Source organism: Parambassis ranga, chromosome 19 (assembly GCF_900634625.1).
Source record: "Parambassis ranga chromosome 19, fParRan2.1, whole genome shotgun sequence".
Taxonomy (NCBI): domain Eukaryota; kingdom Metazoa; phylum Chordata; class Actinopteri; family Ambassidae; genus Parambassis; species Parambassis ranga.
This window is the reverse complement of record NC_041039.1, coordinates 10,367,766-10,391,943: the sequence shown is the minus strand read 5'-3', so window position 1 is coordinate 10,391,943 and position 24,178 is coordinate 10,367,766. Positions and strand designations below refer to the sequence as shown.

The 24,178-nt window shown below is 42.4% G+C and overlaps 1 protein-coding gene across 3 annotated transcripts in view; it reads right to left on the bottom strand.

Annotated features, from left to right (window-relative positions):
* Window positions 1-20,528, bottom strand: part of raraa (retinoic acid receptor, alpha a) — a 116,321-nt gene extending 95,793 nt beyond the window's left edge. For 2 of the 3 annotated variants that reach the window (XM_028430378.1, XM_028430377.1), the window contains exons 1-2: window positions 20,235-20,528; window positions 4,102-4,171 (exon numbers count right to left, since the gene is read on the bottom strand). The gene's annotated coding sequence lies outside the window, so the exon portion shown is untranslated. The remainder of the gene's footprint in view (window positions 1-4,101; window positions 4,172-20,234) is intronic. The other variant, XM_028430379.1, reaches the window with a different exon arrangement.
* Between the last annotated feature and the right edge of the window lie 3,650 nt (window positions 20,529-24,178).

Genomic DNA, 24,178 nt, shown 5'->3' with positions numbered 1-24,178 from the left:
CAGCAGGCTATAACAACTACAGCCTGGCCCGGCCTGTTAGTAGTGGGCCCTCTGTTTCAGCAATCTGGGTTCTCTTTGCCTTTGGACAGGGACCAGGTCAGGCTGCACAATACACCACTGTGTTTGGAGAGCGAGGAAGCAAAAGAAAGAGCAAACTGCAGGCATGTGAGTCTATGTGCACACAAATGTATAAATAAGACAAGAATGTATGTTTTGGTTGTGCGGCGTCTGCACATATGTGTGTGTATATATTATGACTGCTGGGCCCAGCATACCCTCTCAACCATTCTTGCCTCCCATCTCCCCCAACTTTTATCATTACATCATCGTCACTGCAGCAGCTTTTTGCAATCTCAGCAAAAACAACCATTTTGAGATCCCAGGCAGGGTTCCTATGGTGCTGTTGGATCCCTTTCGGAGGTTAGAGCACCAGGAGTAAAACACATCACTGTCAGTCTAAAACAATACAGTGGAAAGCAAACGTGCTGGCCCAAACAACTGTGACAACTACAACGAAACCAGACTACAGATGCAGAGCTGACTTGTGCCCCTTTAAGGAGGGCAGGCAGCACCTGTCCCTTTAAGATCTATTTCTCACAGCTTGTGGGTTGTGAGCTGAGCAGACTAGCTTGAGCCGAGCTGCGATTCGCTGTGCATGTATGGTAACGGGGGGGAAGCGCGCCGCCCAGCCTGCCAGCCCACCACAGGGAATTTGTTTATGTTTCCTTGCTGCCAAGTTCCTGTCAGGAGGCGCCCCAAAGAGGAACTGCAGACTACTCAGTACAGTTAGCTACGCCCTCTTGCCTAGAATGACTGGAGATTTCAGCATACAGTATCGGGTGTTTCTTTGTAGCAACAACTCAGATCCAAGGAGGTCTCTTCATCAGTTTCAGCACAAACACACCCTCCACAGTGACTCTTTGAGAGCACCAAACTTCATAAAGCAAGTTCTAACTAAAAGCTAATTTATGACCCCAAATGGATTAGCACCATTTTTCTCTAAACAGTGTACATAAAAACAGCACAAAGGCATAGTTTCATTAAAGCAACACTTTTATGAGTGGCACTTTATTATGCTGTGGATTATGGCTATTGTAAAAACTGAGCACGCCACATAAAAACAAAGTAAACAGACTTGGTAAACTGGTGGGCATTAATTCAAGCACTTGTGGGAAAATAGGAAAATCTAAATTACTCTCTCAGTAATGCAAAAGAGCAAAGCAGTTAGACTTACAACATCACACACAAACATTTCCTGGTACTATGAGAAAAGTCTCACATATTGCTTCCAGTGAATCAATTTCTGCACATTGACAAATACGCCATTTCTTGAGTCATGCTTTTTGTCCAGCATGTGTTAATCTATTGTTTTTGAGCTGTAGACACACCATTATGTTGGTTTACCGTATGTTACTGTTTATCCTTTATATCGTCCATGTGACATGTCCAGTGCGCATGGCAGGAGATGTGCGTATGTGTGAGTGAGTAGAGGAAGGAAGGGTCAGACAAGGCCGCACAAAGAGGCGTGGGACCCAGGATGGCGAGACAGAGGAAGACATACAGAGAAAGAACAAAAGATGGAAGCATGGATGGAAAGATGTAAACTGTGATTTAGAGAACTGGGTGAAAGCAAAAACAGGAAGCAATTTATGCCAGCTTAGACGGACCGACTCCCCCGTCACATGCTGCCACGTTTCACTCATATTTCTCACTTCACATTTATACACACACAATAAGGCCACCAATGGCTGAGTGGATGAATGCACAGGGGTGAGAGTGACTGGCTGTTTGTTCAAATGAGATTCATGTGTGAAATTCTCAATTTTGCCACTGAGGGTGCACATACTCACAGCTGAAAACCAATTGAGCATTAGCACTTACAGCACACTTCTGCTATTCTGCTGATGGTAAGGAAGTCAGATGCCGCAAAATGTCTTGCTATTCAAATGCCTTACAATAAATGAGCTCAGCAACACAAACCTTTTTTACTCAAGTGAAACACTCCAAATTTGGGAGTTTGAGTAAAATTTACAAATAAATGTGGTGAATCAGAAAAAAAGTGTCTATGCAACACAATCACAACAAAAAGCACTGAAAACAGTTTTACTACTATGCTGCAAATGTGTCAAGTGTTGATTATTCAATTGACATAATAAGCATTGCACACGAACCACTGAGCATAAACAATACATTTTAAGTTTCCATGTGTGGATTAGAGTTAGAAAAAATACTACACTGAAAAAAACACACCAGTCCCACTCTAGACGGAGGGAGAGGCAGCGGGCTCGGCAGCCACCACCGACCTACCGCACAGAGTGTGAATCATTAAAGGCATGTGTTCCACATCAACTGCTGGGGCCGCTTCCCAACCCACTTATGAGACTGGATCTAAATTATGATGGGGAGGGGGGGTTAAATACCGTTTTACGTGGAGATGAAAACCCAAACCTGCTAATGCGGAGACAGGGAGAGAGAGAGAGAGTGAGAATAAGAGAGGGAGATAAAGTGGAAAATGAGTGCATGCAAGTACTGCACGTACCCACTGCCAGCTCACAAAATAACAACAGCAATGAATAAATGAAGCATCTAATGGAATAATTACATGATTTCAAAGAGTGTGACGTTTCAGCATGAACAGATGAAGTGAATAAGATGAAAAGAATAAACAAGTAAAAGGAAAGCCAGACTGAATTGAAAACTGACCTACTTTAATTCCTACATGTTTTTCTGGCTGCCTTCCTAGTTTCTAACTTTACAAAAGCTAAGACGACACAGCGGGATAACTTTCAGCATGAAAATAAATTACAGAAAAGACAAAAGAAGAGAGATGAGCTCAGGGGTGTGTGCATATAAAGTGCCAGCTTTCGTTTGGTCCATCACAGCAATCATATGCCAGACTGGATGCCAATGGGGGAGTGTCTGCCAGACCACTTGTCACCCCCACTTACGAAACATGGACATTTTCTGTGGGTGTAAATCTGCGCAAAAATACACACATTTCTCTGTTGCGTCCAGTGAAGTGTGCGATTTGTAAAGGGAGTCTGCATTCTTCAGGGTATTGGCTGGCATATTAGTACACATACCATTCTATTTCCTTGTACTCTGAGGCTGGTATGGGAGAGGTGGGGGGACAGATCACCTTTCCCCAGGGGCCAGGAAGGGACATTAAGAACAGTACAGGATGGGACAGGACAGGACTTGAAAGGGCAGGACAGGGAAGCAAAACACAAGTTTGTACACGCAGAAGAAGACAACATTTCTGCTCCTTCCTGTCAGACATTAATGTGGCGTCATTCTAGCACAACAGTATGAACTGAGAAGCCACATTTCACCCAAAAACATATCAATAAATATCACAGAGAAGTGGTCTGTGTTCTTCACCACAGTTCCTAATGAAGAATGCCTCTTTTTTATTTGATCTTTGTCACTTTCACATGACGTGAAAGTAAAGCTTAGATTTGATCCCAATACTGGCAGCATACAGGCAACAAATACAGTTTATACATGTGTGAAAATATCTTCACAGGTTTGACAAGCTGTGCATAAACCTGACCTTTACAAAGCCAGTGTTTTGTTGCAAAAACACTCATACGTTATCATGCCTCTTGCATTTATGTGTAGTACTTGCTTGCTGAAATATAGAGCGAAATAGCAGCTAACACACAACAAGGTCAGTGATGCCTGTTATTTCCTACTCATGTTGGTAGTCAAGACTGATTTCTTTGTTTTCTTCCGGTGAGGGATCACATGATGATGGCATAACACACTTTGACAGATAAGACCCAATCAGGAATCGAATGTGGGTGTCTGCGTCACACTTTCTGCCTGTCCAGATTACAATTTTACCCTAACACTAAAAGCAGGGTCTGCAGCGCCTCTAAAAGCCTCCCAGTTTGGATGTAAATGCAGCAAAAATATGCATTTAAAAAGATTTCAGTCATGAGCTACACAATGAATGTAACAACAATACTGATATGGAAGTAACATGACAAGGAACAATGCCAGCGTATAGACAGCAAGATGGCATTTGGTACCCACAGATACAAGAGGGTGGAAAGTCCAATTACGCAGAGTCGACAGCAACGACAAATTCGGGCTTACCCCAAAAACGTCAATCTCCCTGTCCTTGGCCAAGGAAATCTCCCTTTGAATCGATTGCAGCTCCTAAGCTCTGAGGAGAGAGGAAGAAAGAGAGAGAAAGATATTTGAAACCAAGAGCTTTGTGGTCCTTATCCACGTGCTGCAGACTCAGTGACTCCCTAGCCTCTCTGGCACAGAACTGCTTCACTACATGAAAACTCTTACACTCTTTTTCCTTCCCATACTCCCTGTAATCTCCCCACCCTTTTCCAATAGATTGGACTTTCTCACTCGCTACATTTGTGCCCCAGACATCATGTGAAAAGTGGAGTAAAACAGTGCTTTTGTGGTGTGTGAATTACCTAGGGCCTAGGCAGGCACAGTAGTGCTTATGGCCACAACTCAATTACAGCAATGTGAATCAGGTGGCGGCCTAGAAATCCCCTCAGCCTGATGCACAAATAGGGACACAGAGGCGCCTTCATTGCCAAGAGAGAGAGACAAATCTAAAGTGGCGTGTCATCTCTTCATAGTAGAACAGCTAGGCTGTTGCTGTACTGATGAATGGATACTGCAGACAAGAATCTAGCAACCCTCAGTTTGTGTGTGAATAATGCCATTTTGCATGTTGCTATATAATCAGAAGTGTTTACCAACAGGTCTAGATGCAGATCTAAATTGAAAGAGTCACATGGCACTTAGCATGGCTGATAAATGGCACCTTTGTGCTGTAGAAAGCTTGGAAAATGTTCTGCGGGATTGTTTTTAACCAAAAACAACTGAATGAAAATTACAGGATGGTGGTCTGGTCCACTTTTCACATGTTAAAAGGGCACTTTGTTGGATTTCATGGATTCTACAGAAATGCCAAACAACATAATCATGGTCAGTCATATTTGAATAGAAAATTGGTTTGTGTCAAAAGCACTTAAAAGCAAAGAATACAAGAGGCCATCTCTTTTTAGCATATCCTGGCTGCAGAATCTATCTAGCTCCAATAACGTGTACAACCAAGGACGAAGACAGGGTTTTACAAAATATTCAAGAGAAACCGTGACATCACACACTGTGGTCTGTTCAGCGTTATTTCACTTCACTTGTCATAGTGAGAAAACAAGTTTCTGTACTTCAGTTAACAAATGGAGAAGCAAGCTGAGAGCTTTCCTGATGATCATGCCATTGGTTGCTCTTTAGAAGGCTGGAGATACCGCCACGAAAAATCCCCTCCCTCCAGTTAGATGTGACCTTAGTGCCATTTGACAAGCAGTAAATGAATTTCACACTAATTTGTTATCTCAATCTCTTGAGGACAGTCATATAAATATAACATTTTACAAAATCATATCTTTTCTACAAAAGCTTTTATTTGCACATTACATGATTCCAGCTGTCTGCTGCAAAAACATCTATTCAGTGTTAATGAGAGATTGACGTGAAAAGCTTTTCAACAGTGCCACAAAAATATGGTTCACATGCATCGGCTATAAGCTCACCTCCCTGCTACATGTTCATATTTAGCCTGCATGTCAATGATGGAGAGGTGGAGAAAGGACTAGGCACAGCTACCCTGCCAAGAGTGTCCTATACAGATCCCACAATCGTCCTAATTTTAGACCTAAGCTTTACAGACATGTCACGTAATATATTAACAATACCAGACAGTGAAGACGTGTACATCCACACTCTGTCACGCATTAGCCTAAAACAAATGTTAAATTGTGAGCTAGTTTTGGCTGTCCCATTTTTAAATAAACTGATAAAAATCAGTATTAAATTTTAAATTATAATACACTGTATAATCCACTGCCAGCCTAAAGCCAATGATAAAGAGATAAACTTGTCATGTGCTTTGCATGTGACAAAGACGGGTTATAGAAATATTTGCAAGCTTAATATAGTATACAAACTCAAGTGCAGGATGAGCCATCAAGATTTCTTTCAGAAAATACCAACACAATGCAATGTATGCAAAACAAATGGTGATTAAAGTGCTGCTCCGTCCGTCTGTTATCCATTCAAAAATAAAAATCAGCCAGGCAGTTGGTTTGTGCACAGTGCCTGTCACTTCCTGTTTTATTAAATGCCTTCACTTCCTGTTTGTGAGTCTGAATGGTATTTGAATGGTGTGTTTTTACCACTAGAGCATAAGCATCCTCATATATAGAAGGAGGAGGTCAGAGGAAAAGGTTATATGCACCTACATGTATGTGTGTTGGTAAAAGCGTGTGTGTATGAGTGGCTTGAGCCTGATAAGAGTGGACAGAAGTAGCCTTAGGTAATCATGTCTTTATCCTTGCAGATGGGTAAAGGCAACTCACTGCAGACACTCACCTTTAACATACACACACAAGAAAAAAGATGGGGCCCTCACAGCTGGAGCCCTGCCAAACAAGTCCATCTGCTTTTCAAATGGAACCCAATTTACCTCACGTAGAAGGCCTCGATTACTCACAGTCTCAAGCAGAGAGCCTGAAACAATAACACAATCCTCGATGTATGGGCTAGCATCAGCACCTGGGACTGGGTTTTGGGTTGCTCAACTGCTGATGGTTTAAAAGGTTTGATGGGGGCACTCGAACTCTCAAGTAAAATCAGTCATGAGTCCTGGGACATTCACTTATTCACTGTGACAGCATCGCCCTTGCATAGTACAGAAATCTGACTGCTGGTATACGACCGGCAGTTTTAAAGTGTGTGCGCGTGTTACAGAATAGCAACCCCACAGCGAGAGCGCACTTTAAAACAGACACAATGTGTTGTTTTAACTTGCTTGGTTTTACAAATTCCCTCAGCTACATACACACACATTCACAATACGCAAGCCCCTCATCCTGGGGCTTCTCAGCGGTGGAAAGCCCCTTCAGTGACACATAGATCACATAACCTCTCTTGACATAGTAGGACAGTACTCCCAATGGAAAGATGCAGATTCACACAAGCTGAGTGCCGGCCAAAGATCCAGACTGCCATTGTCCTTCAAAGTCATCCAAAGAAAACAATGGAGAGGGTCACGCAAGGCCCCCTGTGGAATGGTAAATAACCAGAGAGAGTGAGACAGAGAGGAAGAGGCAGAGAGAGGGAGAGAGGAAGTGAGACAGAGAGACTAATCCACTGTGACAGTGTTATATGGAACACCAAGTGCAAATTATGATCATCTGGGGACAGGTGAATTCCAATAATGTTCAATCATTCAGGATAAATCTGACACTGCTTGAATGGAAAATATGTCAGCTCTGTGATGTAGAGAGCAAAAACACATATGTGGAGAAAGAATGTAAATTATCTCACCTCTAGGTATGGGGAATTATAGCCACTATAATACATGGTGAAAACACATTCATTCAACTTGGAGTTTTATAACAATATTTTATTCACTGTAGTAAAGTAACAGCAATTTCCATCTCACACAGCGCAGGAAACAGCCGCTCTTTTTTACAAGTATAATCATCTTTCCTGCAAGCACTGTTTAGGCGTAACACCAGAAAAAACTCCAGCAATATCAAAGTCTTAGATCATTGGGATCTTAGTCATTCATTAATGCTAAGTGACCCCTATTATAAAACCATCTTTGTTGTCATTATTCATCTGGCATCAAATGCTAGCCTGTTAATTCAGACTCAGGACGTTGACAATAGGCGGTCCACAAAGGGCTCGAAAGGCACAGTCCCCCTTATGATTGGCCTTTCATATGCTAATGAGGAAACTGTTTTGGGTTTACGGGCCTGGTTGGAAATGATTTAGGGCGACACCAATGCTCTGAGCCTTTATGTTTAGGCTGGCCGCGGGGGCTCATATATCACCCCGATCATTAATCAATTAGCGTCTCCTAGCCACCTGTCGGACACATCGACACACAAAACATTCCTGCCCTTGGGCAGTTGCTAGCCAATGATCATCAGTAGCACCACTATTACCTTCACACACACACATACACACATACACACCCCTCCCCCCAGTCTTTTATGGTAATACCCTGATGGATTACATAATCGCACCCAAACACTGTGCGCAATGTCAAGGGCTCCAACAGAAACAGATCTGAGTGGAAGTGGGTGCTTATAGGTACCCTCCCCACCTCCATTAAACAGAGAGGGTTTTTTTTAAACATGCATTTGCCCTCCGCTGTCACAAACAGAAAAGAGTGTGCAGAGAAGAATTGATGCCAACCTTAAAAGTGAAATCAATAAACTGACAGCTATACAAAAGTGCTGAATGCACACCGATGCTGAGCCTTCCATTGTTTTAAATGCAACTGCCTCCAGTGCGGTATAGATGGTTGTTTGGTATTGATGACGTGTCACAGTAGCCAAACATGTGCAGGATGGAGAGGTCCAAACTACTGTGGTCTTTGTGACATTAGTCCAGAAAAGTAATTAGACGAACTTACTGCTGACTTGCAGTAAAGTGACATAATGCTGCAAACACCCAAAGCCTTTCAGACTCATAGTTCATTCAACAGCTTCAATCTCACACACCCAGGATTTAAGGTGCTGTTACTGAAACTGAAGAAGAAAGAGGTTGTATTAAATTTTTCATGGTCTGAGTTGTTTGAAAACTCCATCAGGCTTTGAGATCTTATGGAGCCACTTGAGATACTGTGTGGTGGGACCGGCAGGGAGTGACGGTGAAAAATTCTTCCTGTTTAAACAACCGTCCTCTCTTCCACCGCCACAAAATTGGGTTTTTTTTCTGCAGATTTGTATGCAAATTTCAACTCTTATGCAAAGGCCCTCTCTGCCACTAGACAATCTCTTTTTCACAGCCTTGCTTCCCTGACAATAGACAACTCCCACTGCCCTCCCATCCAACTCCCTCCAAAACCCTTCACATTTTTCACACTTTTTTTTTGTTATTTGGAACTAATTCTTAAAAGCAGCTGAAGAGATAAGTGGCACTAAAATTAGAGTCTAATCCGCCAACCCTCAATGTGGGGACATGGAGAAACTAGATTTGTCAAGGCTTGATTTAGCAGTATTCTTTCATTATAAAAGTGGCACTCTTCACGCAGCTTAGCACTACGAAATGGCTCAATCAGTCTCATGTGGAACACTGAAGTGGGGAACAGAGGGAGAAGACCTATCTGTGAAACCCGGCAACATGCTGGTGATATTGTGTTGCATTTATTGTTATTCTTACCTGTGCTGCACTTCTCAACTCAGAGGGTCACCCCTTGAAAATGACATCCACCTCTAAAGGCTCCAAACACAAGAGGCATTTCACTGATGGGATTGTAGAAAATCTGGGCCACTGTGTTGGGTGTGTAAAGTGTCTTACAGTGGGCTAGGCACTGGAGACTAAAAGGTTTTTTCTCTCCTTTTTCGTCTCTTAAATCCAACTAGCTCAGGCAAGAAGCCAGCTACCAACATTATCAGGTGGATTTTGAAAAGAACAAAAGCTCCTCAGTGATTCTTTACACTGCAGAAACCCCATCTAGCACAAATACTCAAGTGTGTGTTTGTGTGTGTGTGTGCACACATAGGCACATTGTCCTTGATATTTCATCCAAATGCATTTCTTCCCAGAGATTATTTCCATGATAATCTCACACTTTCTTCCATTCTCTTATCTCTTTGCAGTAAGGTTCTAAAAACTGGCAGAGATATTAAAAGTGTAAAGGTCAAAACCAAAGCTGGGAGCACAGAGACGAGAGCACATCTGTACGAGCTCGCTGTATCTAATCATAAATGTATTTCAGAGGCCACAGGCCAAATATTAGATATTTTTAGAAAGATAAATCCGGAGAGGAAAAACATCTCACACTTGACTGCAAACAAGGGAAGTGTATAGTTATGTTGCCTGGTATCTGTTGGAGTTAGAGAGAAAAATCTAACGCCTGTGCAGATAAAGGCTATCCACAGGCAGCAAGAAGACAGCGGGAAGTAGGAGGGTGATGGGTGACAGGGCAAAGGCTTGACCTCTCTGGGTCAATAGGTGATAAGTAACATTTATCATACCTACACAAGCTGCTAAATGAAAAACCAGGCAGCTTCTCTCAGCCACATTTCAGTGTTCCAGTCCAGTGAAGGCTAGGCCCACTACAGGCAACCAGATGCCATGTGTTTATGACAGAAACAAATACTGGAATCCCAAAGTGGAAAAACATGGCATGCTGGCACACAGTAGCGGCAGTGAAACATTACATCATTTTGACGATTTAATGAGCACAGCCTGGATTAGATCAGAAGTTTAAATATCTGCCAATGCCAATATAAAAGCCTGTATTTCATGCTTCATGGGAGAGCCTAAAAGTTTCATTTTATAGGACAACAATGGTCGCCGGATGAAGTGGTTGTGGTTGTGACTGAGGGAGAAAGCAAGCAGCGCTGTCTAAGTCCTGATAAAAGTCATGGAAGGTATCAGAACGTGGGGAATCCATGGAGCCATAGATTGAGCCACAGTGACATTCCCATGGAGGAAATGACAAAGAAGCAATTGAGTGTGGGGAACAGATTTATCAGAAAACACCCCACCCCAAGGGGACTGTACGACAGTGGTTCTCTGAAGGAGCACGGCAGCTCAGGATTGTTTTGGTGCTTTGTGCAAGTGGACAATGGTCCGAGTGGGTATCCTGGGACAGAGGCCAGCCCAGAATGAAAACTTGCTGTTGTGCCGAAGGACAATTAGGACACACTCACGCAACTTACATCCATCAAGCAGAGATGACAGTTAATTTCACAAATACACATAGTCTTCTTGTTAGCCATTTCATAACTTGTGCATGGGCAGGAAATCTACAATGATTCCATTGGAAGCGAAATGCACAAACAAAACATAAATTAGAGATGGATCTAACTTTCATATCCCACACCTCCTACACAGCGAAAGATGAACTGTTTGCTAACAAACTTTAGCCCCTTTGGAGCTAAAGAAAAACGTTATTCTCAGGCATCTGTACAAAAGGGGTAAAGTTTTATTCATGAAAATACAATGGAACAGACGCTCTGTAATCCAGGACAATATTCACTAAAGTTAGTCAACATGCATAAGCATACAGACTATAAAACAACAACAGTAACACTATTGCTATCATAACAATATGTATTTGAATGATGTACATGTCAAGCAATTGCACCATTCCAACAGCTATGTATGTCTGTCATCACTTTGTTACCAAACAAGCAGATGACCTTTAAAACACCGACTTGAAAAAAGAAAACACTATGAAGACATTCTCCAATACAGCTGTTGGCAGACTACTGTAACCGAGTGAACAGCCAAGTAAAGAAGATTCAAGGAAGCAGCCTCCTCACATGTGTATAGGTGGGACAATGGGCTGACTTCCAAAGGCTCACCAAATAGTTTTCTTTCCATTTTCAACACTCTTTCTGCCACCGCCAGGGATCTTCAGAAAGTGAATGGCTAGAGAAAAAAAGACTAAAAACTGTTTTTTTTTTTTTTTTTTTACAGCCAACCTTTCCAAGATTACTTCACAATCAGACTGAGGTTGCTTTTATGTGGCCTGCTTGAACAGAATCATTTTAGGTCAGCAATGGACAGGCATGGGCACTGTAGCAGCACTGTGGTGTGAACCAAAACAATGACAATCAAGAAGAGGTGGTCCAAATAAAGTTTTTGTGGTGGCAACCAAACTTGATTCAAGTTTGAGCGAGGTGGTTTTTTAGTTTAACTGCATTCATCATTTTAATTTTATAGTATTACTTATCTCCCCAACTATCCTGATACAACATACTAGTGCACCATTTGGTGTTAGTGACTAGTGACATGACAAGGTAGCCAAGCACCAATCAAAGTGTTTTTGGGTCTTTCACAAGTCCTCAATTTTCTTTCTTCACTGTGTGGATGCCTTGTTGTGTTACCAACTGCATTCAGTTGGAGTTTTACATAAAATGATAAGAGACATTATGTAAACAAACCTTTCAATTGGATTAATTAAGAAGACTTCGAGCCTTTTCATTCGTTTATCATATTCCATTCAGCTCATTTAAACACTGGAGTGTGTTCTTTGACACACATCATGACACTCCACGTGGATGAACTGCAAGATGGTGTGAAATAAACAGCAGCCAGGGCTTTTAATGAATGTTTTACAAACACAAAGCTACTTTGAGTTATTGAAAATAAAAGCATGTTTTGCTTCTCGGTCATTGCAATTTTGCAGGTGGAGTACATCTCTAAAACTCAACAAAAAAACACATTTGAACATCAGTGTCATTCACAATGCAGATGGGGAGAAAATCTGGATTCCCTCCAAATCTTTCTGCCACATTAGACACACAGGTTTTGCTCTGCGGATACAACACAGGGCACAAACTGTGACTAAAATACAAATATTTAATCACACACTCATCAATAAATGACATGTGAGGTTAAACCGGAATCCCCGAATAATAACTGTTGTAAAATAAGGAATTGGCACTAAGTTGAGCAGGCAGTGACTAAGACAAGTAGGAATGATGTGGGGTTCTGCAAAAATCAGCCTGGAACACGAAGCAGAGCGATGTAGAGAAGCCTCCTGGAACGCATTCAACACATTTCACACACGCAGGGCCTGGAAACAACACGCTTGGGGCTTCCACCTTCATTTAGATGAAAATGGACCTCCTCGTGAGGAAATAAAAGCCATTTTTAACCCCCCACTCCCCCGCCCCGAATCCACTCGCTACAAGTCGGCCTCCCATAATATGCCCAGTCAATGGACTGTGGGTCTATTCAACTGCAGGCAGCCCACAGCACAGTCATAAATAATGTAGGGCACCTCACATGAAACCCTAATCACCATTGTGCTGTCACCCAACAGAGAAGATTGCTTGTTTAATTTACTGCTCCGCATCTGTCTCAGTTCTGCCCAATTTAGTTTCAGAGTTTCAGTGGGCAACGACTCCAGGTATTTATCAATATTCTTTTCACCCATTGCAATGAATCAATAACAATGCAACGTTCATGTATCTAAGTGAGTGTGTGTGCGACTTTGTTCTGTTTAGAGGGGGTGATGACGTGTATGTGTGCCATGAGGAACAAACAAGAAAGCTGCAGCTTGTGAAACAACAAAGGGTGGCTGAGAAGAAACCATCAACGCTCAATAACCAGAGCTCATTATTGGCCATATACAACGTACTTCATTACATTACTATTCCATTAGCATGCCGACATTTGCATATCCCAGTCACCTCTTTACAGAGGCTGTTGATCATAAATGGCAGCCATATGCTGCCTGGTGCGCCATATTATAGAATGATTACTACGACACAAAAAGCCAAGAAAAATGGAAATTATGCTGACACAAAATGAAGTGCAAAAACAATCAAAAGATCTGATGTTATTGATAATGTCACACAATTCTCATACAATTACAGGTAAATCTGCAGGCCTATTTTTCTGGCATGAAGCACTTCACTGAAGGAAGAAGAAGTGGTCTATAAACCTACACATGCATCACTCTTTTTTGGATATTTTTGTCCACTTCTCCAGAAACTGAGACATTGCACAGGCTCTGCACTGCAATGTCTCAACTCGACAGCTCTTCAATGCATCTGGCTGTAGTGTGGTGATAGCCCATGGAGACAGAATAAGTAGCAGCGACTCACTAGCTACATAGACTTGGAGGGCACAAGCCAAGGCAGTAGACGAGTATGATAACGATGCTATGAGCCGAGCCACTTACAAGCAGCTAGGTGTTCGTGCTAGCAGCAACACGAGCGGTATCATCTTTGTTCAGGACCATTATCTCTGCGCTGTGGTATTCCCTTCACACTGATAAATGTGGCCTAGCCACTTGAGCTAATGTGCGAGCAGCTGCAGTCACAGCAGCTGGGTAATACACTGTCAACTGCCATATACGCCCACACAGGAGGCACAAAAGAGAGGATTTGTTCCACTGAAATCACTGTTAAGATGCTTTGGTCCGAAACTGGACATGGCCGCTGCACAGCAGACTCACTATTGCAAATTGGGACTGACACAGGAGTGTCAAGAGTCTTTCTCAGGAAGATGAGATGTGATATGTTAAAGAGCAGACCAACCAATACGTTTCCATCATGTATCTATTCTACTGCTACAATTGCTGCAGTCGTAAAGTTTATTTGGGATTTCTGATTTCTTAGGCACAACCCGAAAATATATTCAAATGATTCAATATCACTTGAGTGGTATAAATTATTGCAGACACACACTTGGCACTGGGAAACACTGCTATATCAATGAGCACTTCAGGACAGATTGGCCAGTCAGACATCTGTGTAAGTGACACCGACCATCAAGCTAAGAGTCGGACTCATGGTAGCAGAGGGTTAACTTGGCAGCTCAGCTGTACAGCGCTGCTCTAAAAAAAATATTAACAGCATGTCCCTCAGTGCAGACTGAGAGAGAGCAACAGGGGAAAGGAGGATGAAGAGAGAAGGAGAAATGGAGAAAAGGCAAAGAGCACAGGGGTGGGTGTGCGAATCCAATTTCCAATGACAGTGCGCTCAGGATCACTGTTTCGGTGAAAGAACATATCATCTGTCAGAGTTAATGGCAGTGTCCTCGGGAAAATGAAGGAAAATAGAATGAAGACCATTCATTAAGAAGGTAGGGGGGATGTCGGGGTGGTGTAGAAGCCATCGGTCTATTCTACTGTCTCTCTGGGAAAATAAATATATACACAAGCTATTATTTGTGCATTTACAAGGTGCCAGTGCAACCACAATCAAGCGCTGGTTCTTCTGCTACAGAGATAACATTAGTGCAGATATCTGAATAGGAATCTGTGGGCTCAAGCACAGTGCTATCACTGAGAATGAAGTGGTCGTCCTGGCTGCCTGATAGGATGGCTGGCAGGCTAGTCGACAGGCCCGGCCAGGCTGTCTCTCACTCAGAGCTGTGGATGTACTCAGTGGAAGCAATTGATACCATTGTTTTATGGAGTGGAGGGTGGAGGGGGATTAAGGACCAACAATAGGGCTCTTTCACTGAAAATGTCAGCCGTCACGCCGGGGGACTGTCCGACTGGGCAGAGACACTTTCGTAAAAAGCCAAGGTACAAAATGAGTGTGGAAAATAGTATGAAATTCTGTGACGAGGGCAATGAAACGCTGTTACATGGGCCAGAATACTCATATGCCAATTGGTAGAAATGCAAACATGGAACGGCAGGATATGGGAAACTTTACAACACACATCATGTGAGACTATGTTGAACAGAAACACAAGACTTCCAACTAACTATTGTTTTTTCTAAGATCATGGAGAGAAAAAAAGAGCATACACACTCTGCAGACAAACATGTCAATGTGTTTCAAGGTCTATCTGTAGCTTGAAACACATTCCACATTCCAATCAATAACCAGGATAATAGGTTATATGGGTCTTTAGCTCAGCCTCATTAGGAAAAAAGAGACAAACGTGGCCTGATTCTTCAGGCAAATTAACATAGCGAGGAACCTAAAATATCACAACCGATGATACATTCTGGGACGGTTTATTATGAGACTATACAACAGAGAGACACAAAGTACTTTTTCTGAGTGCTTTGATAACCTCACCAGCCTTGGACCTCTTTGAAAATTCCACTCTGAAGGTTTGAGGTGAATATAAAGTGCGAGTTGAAGCGAGGTACCCTGCCGCTTTAAGGCTGGGATGAAACCGAGTTATTCTACCACTCTGACCTAATTGCTCTCTCGCTCTCCCAACATGAACACTGGGAGCTGTGCACTCTGACACGTAAAGATTATTTAATACCATCAAAGCCATAAAAAGAGGAATAAAAGGAGGCAGTATGAAGGGGAGGGGCGCTTAACCCTTGAGTGGCTGGCAGGGGCCGAGCAGACCAGTTTGCTGTGTAAAGCAACAGAATCAGTATGCTGAAGCAGGCTTGTCTGACTGCTGCCGGCCAACGTGAGTAGAGCTCTCACATCCCTACATCACAGCAGCTCCACTCCCCCTCCAAAAAAATCCCACTCGGCTTCAGCTACACTCTCCTGATATCGGCTCCCACCCTTTTTCTCTCCCGCTTTTCCCACACTCGCCCCAGTCCCTAAGGCAATGACTACGTCACTGGGCACCACAGCAAAACCACTGTAATATCCCAATTTACTTGTACTTATTCTGACAGACTCTGAGCCTGTTTCATTTGGGTCAAGGCTGCTTTTATTAGTGTAAAGCCCCATGCTTCCACTGGACATTTTTTTTGCTGACAAACCCAACTGCTGTACATTTCGTGGTAACATCAGTAGTAAACCCACACATATGCACCTCAAAATAAATTCTAAGAGCCAACCCACCCCTTTGGTTTTTCCTATTTACAGTGAAACTCTTAATTATGCAGTGTGGTTTTAAGTGGTTCCTGCTCCAAAAACAGAGCATGTGTGTATGTGTGTGGGTGAGACTTGGTAGAAGTGTTTACCATTAAGTAAGCACTGGGTGACATCTCCAGGGTGCTGTGCCATCGCAGCGAGCATGTCTCATCTGTCAGTGCCTGATGAGTTTGTACTGCACACAGCCGCACAGCCTTGTGAGTCAGCCTGGCTTGTCAACAACAGGGGCAGCAGGCTGCTGCTGCTGTGGCTGAGACTGTGTGAGTAGACCACGACAGACCAAACCAAACCAAACCACCTGACACACTGAGGGCTTTTCTTCATAAAAGGCCAAAATGTAGCCAAGAGGATATCTCTAAAATCTTTCCTTGATGTTTCCTGTTTGTAATATGCCAGCTAAACCTGTCTAGAGGATACCATTTGTGTCTACCTACAGTAAAATAGTGAAGAATATAATGTCCTGTATTTATGTAAAAACCTGATAACACAATGTGCTGCAAAAAATAGAAAAAACTCCAAACAGCTTCTAATACAGAACAACATCTGGTTCATTCATTTGTTCCACAGGCGACAAGCAAAACTGTCATCAAGTGAAACAAATAAAACTCACAGTCCTAGGAGTTACTGACTCACTACTACTGTGAGAAAAACAATTCCTTTCACACTCAAGAGTTAACAATCTGCAGAGGAAAGAGAAGGACATGATGAGGGTGTGGAGGAGGAGAGGTGGCAAACGTGAGTGTTCTCCACCTCGATGATACATTGCGTAGCATGTGAAACTGAGGCATGCAAGGCCTTTGACTGGCACTCTTCACATGAAAAGAGAACTAACTTCCCGTTGACACTTGCCATACAGGATAACAAAAGACACTGCATTTTCTCTCACGCAGAAGGCAGCATAAAAGAACAATCACTTGACAAAGTCTCTCTCTTGATCTAAAGCCTTAATACATTTTCTTTTCTTAGAGTGCCAACATCATACCTCCTGTTTAACCTCACATCTTATCAGGAATTATATTTTTAGCACAAAATGATGGGCACGACATGTGATCAGGTATCACAAGATGGCTAGACAGCAGATTAACCGGACGTTCTAAAGGTTATTATCAAAATTATTATCATATGTGACAGTTTACCAGGCAAGAAAAACAAACTCGTATTTATGCCTTGTCTTCCCAATTACAGTGAGGGCACAGCATTTTAACTGTGAGTCACACTACAGACTAGAGGTGACAGGGTGGGAAAACCCTCAGAAACACCAGATTTCCCACTGAGTGACTCTTCCTCTAATGCATTTTGCTCTGAATGTCACAGGTTGTCACAGGAAAGGTCGGGTATCTTTTCCTACTACACACACACAAATAAAAATAGAAATTCTGCCTGCACTGCACTGCGGAAGTTGAGAGAGGTGGCACAACATCCATAGTTTTGTCAAGGATCACTGATGTTGCACACACCCCAAATTTCACATTTGAGCTTTTTTTTTACATTCAGTGGTAAATAATTCAAACTGACAGTGACAGAATAGATTTTTACTAATCTACTAAGAGTAGCCCCAATATCCCTACCAGGATCTGAAATGCTGGGTGAAGCATCAGTGATTATGTTTACATGAAAACTATATTTCTATTAATGTCCATATTATGATTAAGGCACAATTCTCTTGATAAAATGTCCACATGCACTGTGTCAACAGGAATACTTCTGTTTTGATGTTAACCATTATAATTCTATATACTTGAACTATATCCATATAGTTACAAATTAATGTGCTTGCCTATTTATTTACAAGCCTCACTCTCATTCACATGCTCAAAAAATGCAGATGAGAACTTAAAGAAATTACAAGAAGTGTCATAAGCATATGCCAACAACCTACTGCAGAACTGGTGTTAAAGTCTGCAACCATCATAGATATGGACTGGAGAACAAAACACTGCATGTTGAAAAACAAAAACGTTTGACTATGGCTTACTTCAAATTCGACCTTGACCAGGCATAGGTATTTAGAAAAGGGTGTACATGTCAATGTTTTATCCTGAGTATAGTCTTATTCAGGTTAATCTCGGAGTTAGCCCATGAACCATTCTGTCAAACAATGTCTATGGTTTCTATGGCTTGCCAGTTGACAGTGGGCAACAGTGAGTCTCATCCCATTTCGCAAAACAATCACATCCCCCTCATGGCAACTTTATTGTGGTAAAGTGCTTTATTACCATCAAAAAACGTCACTTCCATCTTGTTTTCCACTTGAGGTGGAATTGAAACAGGTTGGGTTTAGGTGTTAAACACACAAACAAAGTTGTAGGTTGTCAGGATGTCATGAAAATGATTTGTGTCAATCTGCACAATCAACACATCAAAATAGCAGGAAATAAACACATCCAATAAATTTATTTAGCTTAAAATTTGCACTGCCTGTCATGAAAAAAGAAAAAGTCCATCACTGTGCATTAAATAATACAGTGAAAACTACAAGACTGTTTCTTGCAACAGGAACTGAAGTTTACCTGCATTTAAAAATCTATCTATATCTAAGAGTAAAAATAATATTAGTGTGGTGAAAAACTGATTTTCTGTATGGAAGATAAGTCTTTGCCAAATTTAATAAATCTGTCTATGTGTCACAGAGTGTGTAGAAAAACCAACAATCTAAAATTTCAAAGCATCTCAGGCTGATTCCAGCTCATTTCAGGGTGTGTGCTGCATGTTATTGCTTAAAAATCATTAGGCAGCAATCCCTGTGTCGGTGGATTATGTTTTTATAATTAAAATGTGAACTATCAACAACAGACAATATTTAAAGCACTGGAACAATACTCTTTTGCTGGTTTCCAGTGAGAAATTAAGGTCAATATTGCAGATCTGTCCCAATGAGCATTCAGATGAACATATGTTTTATTAGATTATATATACTTTGGCTGACAGCACAAAGAGAAATAGAGGAAGAGGTATGTTATTGCAAAGGCAGCTTCTGTTTTGCCCACATTCATTGTAATAATAGTGAGGAAGCACAATTTTTTTATATACATCATGACAAAATAAAATGATGTGCTTGTATTCTAGAGGCAACATGCCAAACACTGTGCCAAATGAATAAAGTGTGCAGGCTCAAACAAACAGGAGACACTTAGAAAGAGCTTGTTACAGCCATAAACAGAGCGTAATGAGCACTGTAATCTGTGGTTTTACAAGACAACGCTGCAGGTTTCTGACGCTGCAGGGTATGGAGCTCAAACTATGTCCTGACATTTAATCTGAAGAGATGCAGACACCTCAAATCGCCACATTATCCTGACGAGGGATAATCAGAGGTGCTAACAAATTGGGGGAGATACCTGTCAGTCTGCCATGACTGCATTTCTGTAAAGTTTTCCAGCTCTGTATCAGTGCGCATCTGCAAGCGGTGGTTGCCCATCCATTCACAGCACCCTGAGGTAGTGGCTCTGCTCGGTAATAATTATCCACTGTAGAGCAAAGTTTACGTCAAATTATACTGACAGAAACGCACCCAGACACACAACATTACACGGTTTTCACTGCACATGTCTACTGACGCGACAATGCCAGGTTCAAGGAAACTGTCAGCGCTGAAATACAGCACGTCCCGACGCCTTTATAAACTGCACAGCAGCGTTAGCTTTGCATGCTAGCTGACGTCGAGTCTGCTGATAACACAGCGTCGCTTTAATAAACACAAATTCAAGCTAAAGTGGCCGCGACTTGACAGGAAGGTGGTATTTTTGCTTCCTCGGTACGTTCCTGAACACTAAAACCTGTCACAGCCGTGCGCGTTTAAACTCTGGGGGGTGAAAGGAGTTCACACACCTTCCGCTGAAGCTGAGACCTGAACACACGCTGTCAGATGTTGACAAGCTGTCAATGACAAGTGTGCGGTAATACCTGGGACCTGTTGACTCCTCCTCCCGCTCCCCTCGGACTGCTGCTGCTGCTGCTGCTGCTGGAAGTTGAGCCGCGCAGCTGTATCTCTCCTCTCGCCGTAGTCTGTTCAAAGTTTTCTGCCGACTTTCAAATCTCCAAACATCGGCTCTTAACGCAACTGAGTGAAACGAAACCCCCACCCCTCTCTTCTCCTTCCCTCCTCCAGGCAAACCGTAGGTACAGAGGCGGCGAGTAGCTTTCAGAGAGCAGGCAAGTTTGGCACGGCTTTCGCAAAGGCAACCATCGCAGTCACGTTCTCTGGCTGTGAAATCCAACACCAGCTCTGACACCGCCCCCTTTCCTTTTATGGGGGGGCCGGTCCTCAAAAGTGGATGTCCTGCTCTTTCCAGATGTGCTCTGCTTAAAATGTAATGAGGCAACAAGATAGCTCATGAATGCCTCACTAAAATGCACATAACCTGGACGCCAGAGGCACAGAGCAACAAACCCGAGCTTTAAAAGTGATATGAGGATTTAAATTGTCTTCATATTTTAATGCAACCAATCACGACGGTGCAACACATAACGCTACAAGTGTGATATGGATTTAAAAAAAATAGAAACAATTTTGAAATAAATTATTTTAATGATTTTTTAAAAATAAATATGTTATAATAAAATGGCGTCTAGGACTCATACAGACAAAAAATATGACTTTTATTATATAAAATTAATAAACCTATGTGTGACTATATTATAGTAAAAATGTTTGAGACCCACAGATGTGTCGCAACAGATTTTATTTAGGTCGCCAAAGATCTTTATCTGCAACACCTTAGAGTTACACAAGGGTTGCTGGTTTCTCAGCACACTGATGACAGAACAAAACAAGGTCAACGCTCATTCAAAAACACATCTGAAAAAATATGTTTGTTGAACAATTTTTATTTATTATTAAAACAAGGGACTGCAAGTATTCACAAGCTATGAAATAACATGTGATATAGAGTGAGTCCAGGTGAATATATAATCGCAGCAGAGAAACTGTAGCGTTTTCTGATTTTGTTCAAATATGAATTTTTGGCATAAAATGTTAAACACTCCGGCCCCTCCTCCTCTGTTGCGTGACTATGCTCCTGCTGTCCTGCAGAGAACACCATTAAAGCCTCTAAAATATCTTCCATCACAGGTTGTACTGTTCCCTTTTGTCACAGCGCATTTGGGCAGTCAGCTTCTTGTTTAATCCAACACTAAGACGAAGGACCGTTCTACCTGATCACATTAAGAGCTGCTGCTTTAAAGGCAAAGTATGCCTTTGTGCACTCTTATTTTTATACCATTTATGTGTTTTTTTATGTTCATCTATAATCTATATCACAGAAGATGTGTAATCCACAGTGGAAGTTATAGCACTGTCTGAGAAAATGGACAACCCTGGGCTTCTGCTATCTCCGTTTCAAGGGTTTAACGAAGCCACATAAAATGAATTATGAGAGGACTTTCTGAGCATGATCATACAGTACATGACTGCAACGATCAAAAGCGTTCCACCTCAGAAAGTAAAGTTTTGTGACAGGTGCTACACGTGAAACCTTTGTCCCATGAGATTGGACAAAGACAGCATGTGACATATTTTGCCCTCACGCTACCTTCTCAGTTGCTTTTTCATCTTTTCCTGGGAGCAGTGACAGTGCCACACAGAGAGTACGAGCGTCAGTATTCCTCGTTTCCCCTGCTGCCTTTAAGGCTCTCTCATACAAAAGCAGTGAGTGGCACTAAACTGTGTCAGTTGTCACACATCAGCACACAAGTGAGGAATGCGGTGCTGAGGGGGCCGGTTGTGACATGGGACACACAGGCATGCGAGTAACCACGGACTGAGGGAATCATCAAACACTAAAAGTATGCACTGATGGAAGTAGCTGCTGTCACAACAGAATGGTTGAAGAGATGGAGCTGTCTTCTTTCACTGCATTCTGACAGGTGGAACTGGGGCCAGGCATGCATGTGTATAGCATGTGTTCATGTAGACCGGATAGACTCACCCTCGTTCACTCAGCTACAGTGTGGGGATTTGTATCACCAAGCATTGTGTTTCCTCTACATATCTCTAGGTTGGATAGTAAGGCCTCTAGGGTCTCCTTAGCCCAGCTGCATCCTCTGCTTGTAGCCAGGTTTACACTGGAAGCTGAATCTTAATGGCACTCCACTATAGCTAACCTCGAACTCTGCAACACAAATATAGGAGGGCATTTCAGTATGAACTCCACAGCTATATGGGGGCATGTCAAGCATAGTGAAAAGCCATGTGACACATGTTCCATTTAATGCTTTACATAGCCTCCCTGGCTTGACACGGGTGCTTGTAAGGCACATGCATTAACTCCGCATCAGGCTATTGTACAGACAGCAAATCTGGATTTGGACACGCTTCAGAGATCCTAAGATTTCTAATGCTTTCACCATTTTTCAAAGAGCAGCAAAGAGTGACAGACAAACTTGACAGCAGCTTGAAGGATTTAGTGTAATATGCCTGCATGTCTATCCTTTTGGTTAGTTGTTACAGAGATTGTTGCTGTCTGAGGCTGGGAAAGCTCATTCGATTACAAGGCAAGAGCAGCCTTAGGACACGGGTACCATCCGCTACCAGGAATCAGTTAGCTTGGCATGATTGTAAACACAGTTAAACAGCTAGTTTAGTGTGATTAGTCTGTGTCTGAATGTATCCTCATTCACTACTGCCTATGGTGACTTTTTTGTAGAGGGCATTGTAGTGAGCTCTGGCAGATTATAAAAAGGAACACTTTTCACAGTATTATTTTCAGTACTGTCACATTATTACTGTTACACAATTATAATGTGGTAGATTGCTGCTGGTTAATGTGTGATGGTGCAAAATGGTACTGCGCATCAGGGATACACTGAGTCCACTATTTAAGATATAGTAATTCTTATTACACATTCAAGCAACACAATGAAATGATGAACACACAATGTAGTTCAATACTGTAATGTATTACCTGATGCACCACATCGAACCAAGGCAACTCAACACGACCCCACAAAAAATGCCACAATTTGTCAATACCTTCATACATCCTCCATATAAAACACACGGTGTATGCAAACACAACAAATGGACAAATTGCCTGACATCCATTCTCGGATAGTTAAAGCTGCAAAATTCCAAGTTTGGGGTTTGAGTCCCCCTGACACCACAAGCTGCTCTGTTTTCACACTCAACACAAACTGATTGAATGTAATTTCATAAGTCAGACACATGCTGCATAATGCAGAGTTTTTTTTAATCCACAACAAAAAGTAGTCCCTGTAGATGTTTATTGTTACATGACTACATGAAGCGTTGCTCTCATGTTTCTTTTTACAAGGCACCTGGTGAGCCCTTTAGCAGGTGCTCCGTGTCCACCTCTAAACGCCGGGTGCCTATTTACTGTCCGGTGTGAAAGTCCAGTGCTATTTCCAAAGTGAGGTAACGTTAGCCAGCGTGAGCGATGTTTGCACCCCCAGTATGGGGCTACATACCACATGTCACGTCCTGGCTCAGTGGGTGTCAGAGACCGGAGGGGTGGAGGGGGGAGTGTCACCCACACCCAAGAGAAACATTTCCAGTTCTCCAAATGTCAATGGGCAATTAGAGTGGGGTGTCTAATGCACTGGGGCAACATGAGAACCCAAGAGTCTGACGTCAGAACGGGCAGCAGTCTGCCAGGCTTTCTTGAGGAAGTCGCTGGAGAACCGTGGAGCTGCCAAGGCTTGGTGATTCCTTTGCTTTTAAAACATATTGCCTTTTTAAAACCAAATATTTATTTGAAACATCCGATGACAAGCCATTCATCACAGATTATTGGCTTGTCATCCATAGCAGAGTGTAATGCAGAACTCATTAAGCAGCATAAAGGAAAATAAAAGCATTAGAGCGTGAAGCTTAAGGTCACTTGTTTGGG